The 13,823-nt window shown below is 42.3% G+C and overlaps 1 pseudogene; it reads right to left on the bottom strand.

Annotated features, from left to right (window-relative positions):
* Positions 1 to 7,816: 7,816 nt before the first annotated feature.
* LOC120032968 lies at positions 7,817 to 8,679 on the bottom strand (annotated as a pseudogene).
* Between the last annotated feature and the right edge of the window lie 5,144 nt (positions 8,680 to 13,823).

Here is a 13,823-nt window from a genome sequence, read left to right on the forward strand (position 1 = left end):
GCATGCAATTGTATGTCGATGCCATTTATCTTTCAATATTTATTTAATATACACTGCTCAAAAAAATAAAGGGAACACTTAAACAACACAATGTAACTCCAAGTCAATCACACTTCTGTGAAATCAAACTGTCCAATTAGGAAGCAACACTGATTGACAATAAATGTCACATGCTGTTGTGCAAATGGAATAGACAAAAGGTGGAAATTATAGGCAATTTGCAAGACACCCCCAAAAAAGGAGTGATTCTGCAGGTGGTGACCACAGACAACTTCTCAGTTCCTATGCTTCCTGGCTGATGTTTTGGTCACTTTTGAATGCTGGCGGTGCTCTCACTCTAGTGGTAGCATGAGACGGAGTCTACAACCCACACAAGTGGCTCAGGTAGTGCAGTTCATCCAGGATGGCACATCAATGCGAGCTGTGGCAAAAAGGTTTGCTGTGTCTGTCAGCGTAGTGTCCAGAGCATGGAGGCGCTACCAGGAGACAGGCCAGTACATCAGGAGACGTGGAGGAGGCCGTAGGAGGGCAACAACCCAGCAGCAGGACCGCTACCTCCGCCTTTGTGCCAGGAGGTGCACTGCCAGAGCCCTGCAAAATGACCTCCAGCAGGCCACAAATGTGCATGTGTCTGCTCAAACGGTCAGAAACAGACTCCATGAGGGTGGTATGAGGGCCCGACGTCCACAGGTGGGGGTTGTGCTTACAGCCCAGCACCGTGCAGGACGTTTGGCATTTGCCAGAGAACACCAAGATTGGCAAATTCGCCACTGGCGCCCTGTGCTCTTCACAGATAAAAGCAGGCTCACACTGAGCACATGAGCACATGTGACAGACGTGACAGAGTCTGGAGACGCCGTGGAGAACGTTCTGCTGCCTGCAACATCCTCCAGCATGACCGGTTTGGCGATGGGTCAGTCATGGTGTGGGGTGGCATTTCTTTGTGGGGCCGCACAGCCCTCCATGTGCTCGCCAGAGGTAGCCTGACTGCCATTAGGTACCGAGATGAGATCCTCAGACCCCTTGTGAGACCATATGCTGACACATGCACATTTGTGGCCTGCTGGAGGTCATTTTGCAGGGCTCTGGCAGTGCACCTCCTTGCACAAAGGCGGAGGTAGCGGTCCTGCTGCTGGGTTGTTGCCCTCCTACGGCCTCCTCCACGTCTCCTGATGTACTGGCCTGTCTCCTGGTAGCGCCTCCATGCTCTGGACACTACGCTGACAGACACAGCAAACCTTTTTGCCACAGCTCGCATTGATGTGCCATCCTGGATGAACTGCACTACCTGAGCCACTTGTGTGGGTTGTAGACTCCGTCTCATGCTACCACTAGAGTGAGAGCACCGCCAGCATTCAAAAGTGACCAAAACATCAGCCAGGAAGCATAGGAACTGAGAAGTTGTCTGTGGTCACCACCTGCAGAATCACTCCTTTTTTGGGGGTGTCTTGCTAATTGCCTATAATTTCCACCTTTTGTCTATTCCATTTGCACAACAGCATGTGAAATTTATTGTCAATCAGTGTTGCTTCCTAAGTGGACAGTTTGATTTCATAGAAGTGTGATTGACTTGGAGTTACATTGTGTTGTTTAAGGGTTCCCTTTATTTTTTTGAGCAGTGTATATATATGTGTCTTAATGCTTGTAAGACTATTCTTTGACACATTTTCTCTTCCTTTGAAATTCTTATAGGACAGAACATGGACACAATGCAATTGGGATCAAGAAGAAGGTACAGATATGTTGTAGGACAGCTGCATTTGAAGTGTACATTTAACCTACATAGCAGTCAATACAAACTGAAATCTATTAGCATACAAATGTGTACAAATGATCTTTTCAGGTCTTGTCAGAAATGAATCAAGTCCATGGAATGGATATAGACAAAAAGAGAATTCAAGGACTAGCAGAGGTAGAGAGGCGAGGCATGGGTGAGGACATCATCCTGCTATTTTGACAGTCCCTGAAGGACAATACAGAAGAGGTATTTGCTCTTATTCCTTCCCTTTCTCTAATGTATTTTGTATTAAAATGATCAAGTGTAGTAAGATCATTGCTTTACTTTACTGGGACTGGAGACCACAGCAGTGATTCTGCTCTTGCCCTACCTCTTCAATGAGGACCCGAGTGGCCTCTATGTCCGTGACAAGGTATGCCTATGCACCAATCATCTGTTTCTTCATAAACATAGGTGTGCATGCTTATATAAAACTACAGCTGAACATTTGTTATGTTCTTTGTTAATTGTATGTGTATTAATCTTTACTTACTTTTGTTGACACAGATTTCACCGCTCTTCACTCCTTTACTGCACATCAGCGGAAATCCATTTCACCATGAGAGTGAAATCCCGCTGGCCTTTGATGGGGTGAACATCCACGCCCTCGAGGACGTCCCCATGGGACTTGGGGCTCTGCTAGGGCTGTATTTTTTTTTTCCCCCAAAATGTCAAAAAAACACATATGTTCTCAAGTTACTGCGTTCTGGGGAGAAGAGAAGTTGGGGTGAAGTTACCAGGGCCGGAAATAAAGATAGCGAACTTCCTAACATAACTAAGTGGATATGATATACACACTAAAGCTGAAAAATCTGTATTTAGCATCAAGTCTACAATATTGTTAGATTACCAATGATTCATTTTTAATGTATGTTATTTTTATTGTACATCATTATTTGTATATATTTTTTAAATATCATGAAAAGCACTATACAAAGTAAATGTATTATTTATTATGGTCTGACATGTCTGCAGAAATTTTGCAATTTTGTAATGTGTTTTGTTTGGTAAATTGTTTTGTAAATATGAATTCACATTTGTGGTGCCACTAAATAAACAATGAATTATTTAAATCAATATTGTCAATATTATTATTTAAATATGTTTTTATAATGCAGGGAGGGTGGACAGAGAGTTTAAAAAATGAACCCCAAAAGGTTTTTTGAGGAACCATGATAAAGGGTTCTTCAAAGAACTTATAGGGGTTCCCACAAAACGTTCTTCAAATAACTTTTAGGGGTTCCCCCACAGTTTCAATTTGAAGAACCCCTAAAGGATAATCCAGGAACCTCTACTTTTTAGAGTGTATATGGATAAAAGTCACCTTGTCCGAGAGACATTTACATAGTTATACACAGCCCAATTTGGGATGACTATTTTAGGGAGAAATAGCGGCCACAACAGACAGACCTGATATCGCCCGTAATTCAACGTCCTTGGACGTCACGGGCTGAGTGGGTATGACCAAAGTTATTTTATTTAGCTACACTTTGTAGTACATTTTTTACACCATAATAAATGTTTGATGCCACATCGCCCGTTTTCAAAGGGAGTCTTTGGTTTTTAGGGGCAGTCGCTTTTGAGTGTTTTCTCAACTGCGATACCAACTCCAGTCAGCAGTTAGCGATGTGCGTCTTTCAGGTGATTCTGCCACTGTGACGTATAACCTAGTGGACGGGACGATTCTTCAACATCAACAGCTAGTCAGCCACCTTGGTTCTCTCTAACTTTATGGAAAAAGGTTTATTCAATAAATCTAGCAACTCCTCTCATACTGGGAAGAACCCCCCCCCCCACAGGCCTTAAGGGCAGTTTTATTTCAATTGTAGTACCCGGACGTTTTATAGTTACATCGTTAGGGTAACTTACCCTAAAGTGGACACTCCCATCAGTTTCTGAGACAACTGCCCAGACTTTGTAGACTGTTTAATAATGCTTAAACCTCATCTTTATCAAATTATCCATTAAAGATACCAACTCAAAACCTACGTTCGTCTACATATGGGTTGTTTATCAAATCTCTAGTAATCGATTATAGACACATACAATTCATCATATTTTCACAGAATTCATATAAAACGTAAGAAATTCTCAGGTACTCACGACAACCATTCCATTTGCTTTTTCAAGGACTTTCTATAGCTACGAAGCAGCTCTCCAAACATACTCCCAGCAGTGGCGTGCCGTGGGCCTGGGGACTGGGCCTTCAGTGAGGTACTACACAGTCCCACCCGAATTAATCCACCTCATTATGATGCCATGGCTCTAGAAACTATACATTTAGACAGAAACGCAGTATAACCAGGCGTTGCGTCACCTTGAAATTGACAAATGGACATTTTTGGGTAAACAGTGTTTACCCAAAAACATGACACAATCAATGAGTCTTTTCAATATTTCCCTTCACCTTTTCATTGTGCAGCTCCGTTGCCCTGCGCGTTTGTTCTTTGAGCTGTTGATCCACTCCGGTGTCCCCAAAGGTTTTCAAAAGCACCATTGGTTGTTAGTGCCCAGTCGTACTTTAGTGTCTCGTTGCTGCCTTGGTTAGACAACTCAAGTTTCCAAACACCAAATCGATCACTTGCAAATAATAGGCATTCCCAGCAGTACAGTTTGCAGTGCTTCTCGGAGCCAAGGAGCCTGTGAGCCATTGACAGCGCTCGTAGTTGAAACTTTGAAAGTGGCGAGCGAACGAAGCACTTTCCCGCCTGTGACAGGCTTTGTGGCGTCGGGCGACCTCTCCTTACAATGTCTAACTTTTCTTGAAAAGTTCGTCTTGAGAATGGCGTTATAATTATATCCTCGACCAAATCGATATCTTCTCCTCCTTCCGCCATTGTGGGTTGAAAAAACAGCTTAGTAGTACGCGAATTAATTCGTTTATCAAATTCAGTTTCCTAGATCTCCATAGGACCTGCCTCTCAATATTGGTAATCCAATCAAAAGACGTGCACGCACTACGCCTGCTAGCTGGCTCCTGTGTAACACTGGAGCCAGCCAGAAGGCGTACAATAGCCAACTCTAAAGCTGATTGGTTGACACTAAATTTTCATTTCCATTCACTATAAACTACAAGCGCCCACACTGTTGATTCTGAAGGCCTGAGGGCAGATTTTAGAACCCTGGCAACACATGATGGCTGAATATGATTGGATAAAAGATCTAACATAAAGACCAGCCCTCAAAATCTCAACCTGGGGCTGGAAGCAGTGCAACCAAGAGGAAAGCTATGAAATGAAGAGTATAACTCTTACTCTGGGGAATAATTTAATACATATTTGTGGGAAAATATATTTAAAAATATATATATATTCTGATGATGTTTAGGCCAGCAGAGAAGGCCTTGCAGGCCCTGACGGCCCACCACTGACTCCCAGCAGAACAAAAAATAAACTTTTGTTTCCCAGACAATGACCATGGGATCCCCAACAGTTCTCTAACCTCCCAGAGACCACGGCAAAATCAAGCCTCCCAGGAACTATAGACCTTCCGCTGCTTTCTAAAATATCATCTCGCTTATTTTCCAAATTTCAATCACCTGATTAAGCATATTTCTATATGTTACTATCCAAACGTCAGATTAAGACTCATTTCCATATTCACATAACTCTCATATCACAGTCACACAATGCTATTCTCAAACATACCTAATCAATTAGTTGTTTTCAACAATATTTTAATCTGCAGGAATATTTTCACATTTCTATGTCATGGTTAGTTCATAGGATAATGCAACTCTTACATTTACATCTTTCAATACTTCTAAAATTGGGTCCAGGTTTAAAACAATTACAGGCGCAGCTTACTATTATACTATATCATAAATGGTCTTAACTAGTAAACACAGATTCTAGTTTTCATCCAGTTCACACAGATAGCTGACTCAGCCTCAGAGCCTCCTGACAGGGCCCTGTTTACACCTCCACACAGGAATACACACTCAGAGCCTCCTGACTGGGCCCTGTTTACACCTCCACACAGGAATACACACTCAGAGCCTCCTGAATGAGCCCTGTTTACACCTCCACACAGGAATACACACTCAGAGCCTACGAGGCTTAACTCCACTTTGCGAGTTTCCTCTTAATTTAAAAAAAAATACTTTTGAGATGTGATATTCACTCGGCTCGCTGCCTCTCAGATCAAAGGTGGGTCCATCTGCTCCGTTCCCAAAGTGTGGTCTCCCTGAGATCCCAAGTTTGAGCGATCCCTTGTGCACCATTTAGCCAGGTCATTTACCCAGGTCGTCAGGAGCCAGGTCATTTACCCAGGTCGTCAGGAGCCAGGTCATTTACCGAGGTTGTCAGGAGCGGTCAACAAGTGAAGATTCACATCCCCATCGCCAAATGTGGTGGTTAACTTCTTTAATATCAAATGAGGAGAGAAACTTATCACACAAGTCAGAGTTATTCTTAAACTAAATGTTTATTCACTTATTAATAAGGGAGCAGGTCAATACAACACACACACATAAAGTCAATCAATTAAGTGCTCTACGATAAAGACGGCTGGTCGGCAAATCACCACCAGATTATTCGTTGAGAGCCCCGAGACAAAAGTACAAAGGTCTTTTATAACCAAGATACTCTCCTTTCAACCTACATGACGAACAATAGATGTATAGAACAGCAGATGTTATAGAAAGATACCTATAATTCTCAGCAGACAGTATCTGCTGTAAAAACAGCACTCTGTGTAGAGACCAGGGTCTGGCCCTGGGGTCATCTCTCCCTGGTACCATATAGAACAGAAACATTAACTCATGCTCTGGAATGCGGTCTCTTTAGGTTTTATCACCCAAAAGACATTGTAAATCTCCTGTCAGTGTTATCTCCCAGAGGCCCATCCTCAGTAGAACACACAGACACAATAGTTCTAAGAACTCTCTATTCTGTTGCATAAAACAACCATTTGATGCAATAAAAGTATTATAACATAATCTTGCAGTTTTGCTCTCAGTGTCCACTGAAAGTTGACAAGTAACAACAACTGGGACATAAGTCACCCACCAAATCTGCCAAAGAAGAGGAAAACAAAAGAAAAACCCACAACAAACTTAAAGACAGGAAGCAAACCAAAACGGTAGCGCAACTAAAGGTGTTGACTCACCACATCTATCAAGACAACTAGAGCACTGGGCCAGACACTCTTAAATAGAATCTGGACCAGCTCAGGTGAAACACCTTCCCACTAACGAGATGGACAAGCCAGCACAGGTGTAACACATACTGACTAACAAGGTGACACCAATCAGTGCGTCCTACGTGCTAACGAGCTATACGTGCTAAATGTAAGATGTATATACGTGCTAAATGTAAGATGCTATACGTGCTAAATGTAAGATGTAAGATTGTTAATACAATTGATTATAGACCAATTTATTATACTGCGTCCATGTGTTTAGGCTGCAAGTATGTTGAAATTAAGTAATTGAAAAAACATCCCGAAAACTACAACCGAACATATATTGGAAGTCGGGAAAAGTCTTATTTTCAACGTCTTTTCAATGACATTTGCTAAACTGGAATAGCGCAATGTCAAAACACAGTTTTAACGTGTCCAAATCAATAACCAATATGCAGAAACAGTTTGGGATATACTGAAAACCTAAACATGTTGAAGTGTTGCGTTTTGATTCAAGTCGGTCACCAACGTGGTAAGTGTAACACAATTTTTTTTGTCACTTTTTGTTAAATAAATAGTACTCTTTCAATTCAGGGCCTAGATTTTTCCTGCTGTGCCTAATATCAACTGAACAGGGGACAAATGTTTAGGGTTCTACATTTTGACATTCATTCAAATACTGCTACTACAATGTTAAAACATTCTACATTGTGACATTATTTCATTGATATCATGAAACAACTCCTTCATGTATGTATTTTCTGATGTTTAATCAGAGATCTTTTATCAGAGTATCTCTTCCCACATTGATCACAGCTATGAGGTTTCTCTCCTGTGTGTGTTCTCTGGTGAATAGTTAGATAGCAAGATGTAGAAAAACTCTTCCCACACTGATCACAGCTATAAGGTTTCTCTCCTGTGTGTGTCCGCTGGTGTACTATCAGGCTGCTTGGGTGAGAAAAACTCTTCCCACATTGATCACAGCCAAAAGATTTCTCTCCCGTGTGTGTTCTCTGGTGTTTAGTGAGACAGCTAGACGTAGTAAAACTCTTCCCACATTGATTACAGCTATAAGGTTTCTCTCCCGTGTGTATTCTCTGGTGTGATTTCAGGGTTTGTAGCCCAATAAAACTCTTCCCACAGTGATCACAGCCATAAGGTTTCTCTCCTGTGTGTATTCTCTGGTGTATAGTTAGACAGCTAGATGTAGTAAAACTCTTCCCACATTGATCACAGCTATAAGGTTTCTCTCCTGTGTGTGTTCTCTGGTGTACTACCAGGTTGCTTAGCTGAGTAAAACTCTTCCCACATTGATCACAGCCATAAGGTTTCTCTCCAGTGTGTGTTCTCTGGTGTATAGTTAGACAGCTAGATGTAGTAAAACCCTTCTCACATTGATCACAGCTAAAAGGTTTCTCTCCTGTGTGTCCGCGCTGGTGTACTATCAGGATGCTTAGCTGAGTAAAACTCTTCCCACATTGATAACAGCCAAAAGGTTTCTCTCCAGAGTGTATTCTCTGGTGTGATTTCAGGGTTTGTAGCAGAATAAATCTCTTCCCACATTGATCACAGCCGTAAGGTTTCTCTCCTGTGTGTGTTCTCTGGTGTATAGTTAGATAGCTAGATGTATTAAAACTCTTCCCACATTGATCACAGCTATATGGTTTCTCTCCTGTGTGTGTTCTCTGGTGTATAGTTAGATTGCTAGATGTAGTAAAACTCTTCCCACATTGAACACAGCTATAAGGTTTCTCTCCTGTGTGTGTTCTCTGGTGTGATTTCAGGGTTTGTAGCAGAGTAAAACTCTTCCCACATTGATCACAGCCGTAAGATTTCTCTCCTGTGTGAATTCTTTGATGTATTTTAAGTTTTACTGAAGAGTTGAATTTTTTCCCACAGTCAGAGCAGCAGTGAGATTTCTTCCCTGTGGGTCTCTGCTGGTGTTTCTTGAGGTGTTCTGATCTGGAGAGACTTTTCTCTGCCTCATCAGCATCATGATGTTGTTGAGGCTCCCCAGAGGATCCACGATAGTCCCGTCTCTCTCCTGTGTGAACAACAAAGTCAGACAGATGGTTAAATCCCACAACAGCAGAAATCCATTGTATATTTGAGGTAAAGGGTGATGCTCAGAGCGTACCCATGAAGGTGTACAACAATTGACGTCTGTTGTATTTAACAATTAAGACAGTCAAGATAGCAACAATAGCCAGATTTAGTCTTGTTTTCACATTAGTATTAACATCGATGATTGTAGGCTAGAAATAAGTTATTCAAGTTGTTGAAATCCTAAGCAGTGTGCCAGATGACTTTTGGTCTCCAATATAGGCCCCTTTCTGTGTTTGCTAAAATTGCAGCACGAGGGCATAGCACACACAATTTGGTTGCAGAAACTCCTCCCTGCTAATGAGGAAACCGCTAGTTATGTATGTAGTATATCTGCCTGGAGCAAAAATAGTGAGCTTAGATTTGAGATTTTCACAATGTATTCTGAACATTACAGTGCAAGATCAGGAGTGCTACTCAAGGAAACTCACATTAAGCTCTGTGTCTATTCACTAATTCACCACCGTGGGGGAAAACTCATAGACAGCAATAATATCCACCATTTCCAGGTTGCTTATAAGTGCATTTCACATTAAATATGGATTATAATTGTAGGGCTTGAATCACCTGCTTCAACTGATTTATACTTAAACACTTCAACCAGGAAAATGCTCTTTGGCTAGCTTTGCCATCAGCCTGACAATGAGGGTTTGTACACTAAGTGTTCAACAAATTGGCACATAACTTCACCAAACAACAACATAGACCTACTGTAGGACCCATAACTTCACCTTAGCAATCTCACTAGGATAAAGACCTCCATTCCTGCCATTATTGAAAGAGATCGTGATACCTCACATCTCAAAATAGGGCTATTTAATGTTAGATCCCTCACTTCAAAGGCAGTTATAGTCAATGAACTAATCACTGATCATAATCTTGATGTGATTGGCCTGACTGAAACATGGCTTAAGCCTGATGAATTCCTTGTGTTAAATGAGGCCTCACCTCCTGGTTACACTAGTGACCATATCCCCCGTGCATCCCGCAAAGGCGGAGGTGTTGCTAACATTTACTATAGCAAATTTCAATTTACCCCCCCCAAAAATGCAGTTTTCGTCTTTTGAGCTTCTAGTCATGAAATCTATGCAGCCTACTCAATCACTTTTTATAGCTACTGTTTACAGGCCTCCTGGGCCATATACAGCGTTCCTCACTGAGTTCCCTGAATTCCTATCGGACCTTGTAGTCATAGCAGATAATATTCAAATTTTTGGTGATTTTAATATTCACATGGAAAAGTCCACAGACCCACTCCAAAAGGCTTTCGGAGCCATCATCGACTCAGTGGGTTTTGTCCAACATGTCTCTGGACCTACTCACTGCCAGTCATACTCTGGACCTAGTTTTGTCCCATGGAATAAATGTTGTAGATCTTAAATGTTTTTCCTCATAATCCTGGACAATCAGACCACCATTTTATTACGTTTGCAATCGCAACAAATAATCTGCTCAGACCCCAACCAAGGAACATCAAAAGTCGTGCTATAAATTCTCAGACAACACAAAGATTCCTTGATGCCCTTCCAGACTCCTTCTGCCTACCCAAGGACGTCAGAGGACAAAAATCAGTTAATCACCTAACTGAGGAACTCAATTTAACCTTGCGCAATACCCTAGATGCAGTTGCACCCCTAAAAACTAAAAACATTTGTCATAAGAAACTAGCTCCCTGGTATACAGAAAATACCCGAGCTCTGAAGCAAGCGTCCAGAAAATTGGAACGGAAATGGCGCCACACCAAACTGGAAGTCTTCCGACAAGCTTGGAAAGACAGTACCGTGCAGTATCGAAAAGCCCTCACTGCTGCTCAATCATCCTATTTTTCGAACTTAATTGAGGAAAATAAGAACAATCCTAAATGTTTTTTTTTTCTTTCTTTCTTAAATTTTACCCCCTTTTCTCCCCAATTTTCGTGGTATCCAATCGCTAGTAATTACTATCTTGTCTCATCGCTACAACTCCCGTACGGGCTCGGGAGAGACGAAGGTCGAAAGCCATGCGTCCTCCGAAGCACAACCCAACCAAGCCGCACTGCTTCTTAACCTCTACTTCCTCACAATCCCGGATCCGGAAGCACCCCCAACAGTAAAAAAGCTGACTAGCATAGCCTAGCGTCACAAGTAAATACTAGTGTAACGGATGTGAAATGGCTAGCTAGTTAGCGGGTACGCGCTAATAGCGTTTCAATCAGTTACGTCACTTGCTCTGAAACCTAGAAGTAGTGTTGCCCCTTGCTCTGCAAGGGCCGCGGCTTTTGTGGAGCGATGGGTAACGACGCTTCGTGGGTGTCAGTTGTTGATGTGTGCAGAGGGTCCCTGGTTCGCGCCCGAGGTTGGGGCGAGGGGACGACGTAAAGTTATACTGTTACATTGATGCTGTTGACCCGGATCACTGGTTGCTGCGGAAAAGGAGGAGGTTGAAAGGGGGGTGAGTGTAACGGATGTGAAATGGCTAGCTAGTTAGCGGGTACGCGCTAATAGCGTTTCAATCAGTTACGTCACTTGCTCTGAAACCTAGAAGTAGTGTTGCCCCTTGCTCTGCAAGGGCCGCGGCTTTTGTGGAGCGATGGGTAACGACGCTTCGTGGGTGTCAGTTGTTGATGTGTGCAGAGGGTCCCTGGTTCGCGCCCGAGGTCGGGGCGAGGGGACGACGTAAAGTTATACTGTTACACTAGCATCTAAATATCATTAAATCACAAGTCCAAGACACCAGATGAAAGATACACATCTTGTGAATCCAGCCATCATTTCTGATTTTTTAAATGTTTTACAGGGAAGACACAATATGTAAATCTATTAGCTAACCACGTTAGCAAAAGACACCACTTTTTTTCTCCACCATTTTTTTCCTGCATAGGTAGCTATCACAATTTCGACCAAATAAAGATATAAATAGCCACTAACCAAGAAACAACTTAATCAGATGACTGTCTGATAACATATTTATTGTATAGCATATGTTTTGTTAGAAAAATGTGCATATTTCAGGTATAAATCATAGTTTACCATTGCAGCCACCATCACAACTCTCACCAAAGCAACTAGAATAACTACAGAGACCATCGTGTATTACCTAAATACTCATCATAAAACATTTCTGAAAAATACACAGCGTACAGCAAATGAAAGACAAAGATCTTGTGAATCCAGCCAATATTTCAGATTTTTTAAGTGTTTTACAGCGAAAACACAATATAGCATTATATTAGCTTACTACAATAGCCAACCACACAGCAGCATTGATTCATGCACGTTAGCGATAGCGAATAAACCAGCAAAAGATATTACCTTTTTGACTAACCTTCTCAAAACTTCATCAGATGACAGTCCTATAACATCATATTACACAATACATATAGAGTTTGTTCGAAAATGTGCATATTTAGCGGCACAAATCGTGGTTATACAATGAGAAAAGTAGCCAGGCTGCCAACAATATGTCGGGAGAAATCTTGGGAGAGGCACCTAATCTAATCGATAACTAATCATAAACTTGACTAAAAAATACAGGTTGGACAGCAAATGAAAGATACATTAGTTCTTAATGCAATCGCTGTGTTAGATTTGTAAAATTAACGTTACTACAACATACAGCGTGCGTTAAAGCGAGACCGCACCGAAATTAATGGCGGAATATGAGTTCTACATTTTTCAACAGAACAACGAATTAACATCATATATAGTTCTTACTTTTTGTTGAACTCCCATCAGAATCTTGGGCAAGGTGTCCTTAGTCCAAAAGAATCGTTGCTCGGTTGTAGATTGTCGCCTTCAACGTTGGAATTAGCAGTAAACATTAGCCATGTGGCAAAGACGTGTCCGACTCACTAAAACGCAGCACAAATAAATATCCGAAAATCGCAATATACCGATATAAACTGATATAACTCGGTTTAATATAACAACATTATGATGTCTTTAACACCTATATCGAATAAAAACAGAGCCGGATATATCTAAGGGCTATAACTGGAGCATTCTCGAACGACAGCCAGAGCTCCTTTCTGCGTCCTGGCCAGGAGAACAAAGGCCGGTCCTCACGTTCCCAGCCCATTTATAAGCTCTCAGATCTGCCTAGCAACACCATTTCAATTCCACTATTCGCTGACATCCAGGGGAAGACGTATGCAGTGCATCTCAACCAACAGAAGACAGGCAGATTTATAAACCGACCACAGAACAGCCAGCAGATTTCAGCATTCTCACATCCTCATAGGAAAATTGCTCTAACTCCAGTTCTGTTTTACTCACAGATATAATTCAAACGGTTTTATAAACTAGAGAGTGTTTTCTATCCAATAGTAATAATAATATGCATATTGTACGAGCAAGAATTAAGTACGAGGCAGTTTAATTTGGGAACGAAATTATTACAAAGTGCAAACAGCACCCCCTATTGAGAAGAAGTAACACTTAACACAGCGCGCCTCCAACCCGGAAGCCAGCCGCACCAATGTGTCGGAGGAAACACTGTGCACCTGGCCCCCTTGGCTAGCGTGCACTGCGCCCAGCCCGCCACAGGAGTTGCTGGAGGGCGATGAGACAAGGATATCCCTACCGGCCAAACCCTCCCTAACCCGGACGACGCTAGGCCAATTGTGCGTCGCCCCACGGACCTCCCGGTCGCGGCCGGCTGCGACAGAGCCTGGGCGTGAACCAAGAGACTCTGGTGGCGCAGCTAGCGCTGCGATGCAGTGCCCTAGACCACTGCGCCACCCGGGAGACCCCAAAATTTATTTTTGATACTGTCGCAAAGCTAACTAAAAAGCAGCATTCCCCAAGTGAGGATGGCTTTCACTTCAGCAGTAATAAATTCA

The sequence above is a fragment of the Salvelinus namaycush genome, chromosome 39, assembly GCF_016432855.1.
Source record: "Salvelinus namaycush isolate Seneca chromosome 39, SaNama_1.0, whole genome shotgun sequence".
NCBI classification, from domain to species: Eukaryota; Metazoa; Chordata; class Actinopteri; order Salmoniformes; family Salmonidae; genus Salvelinus; species Salvelinus namaycush.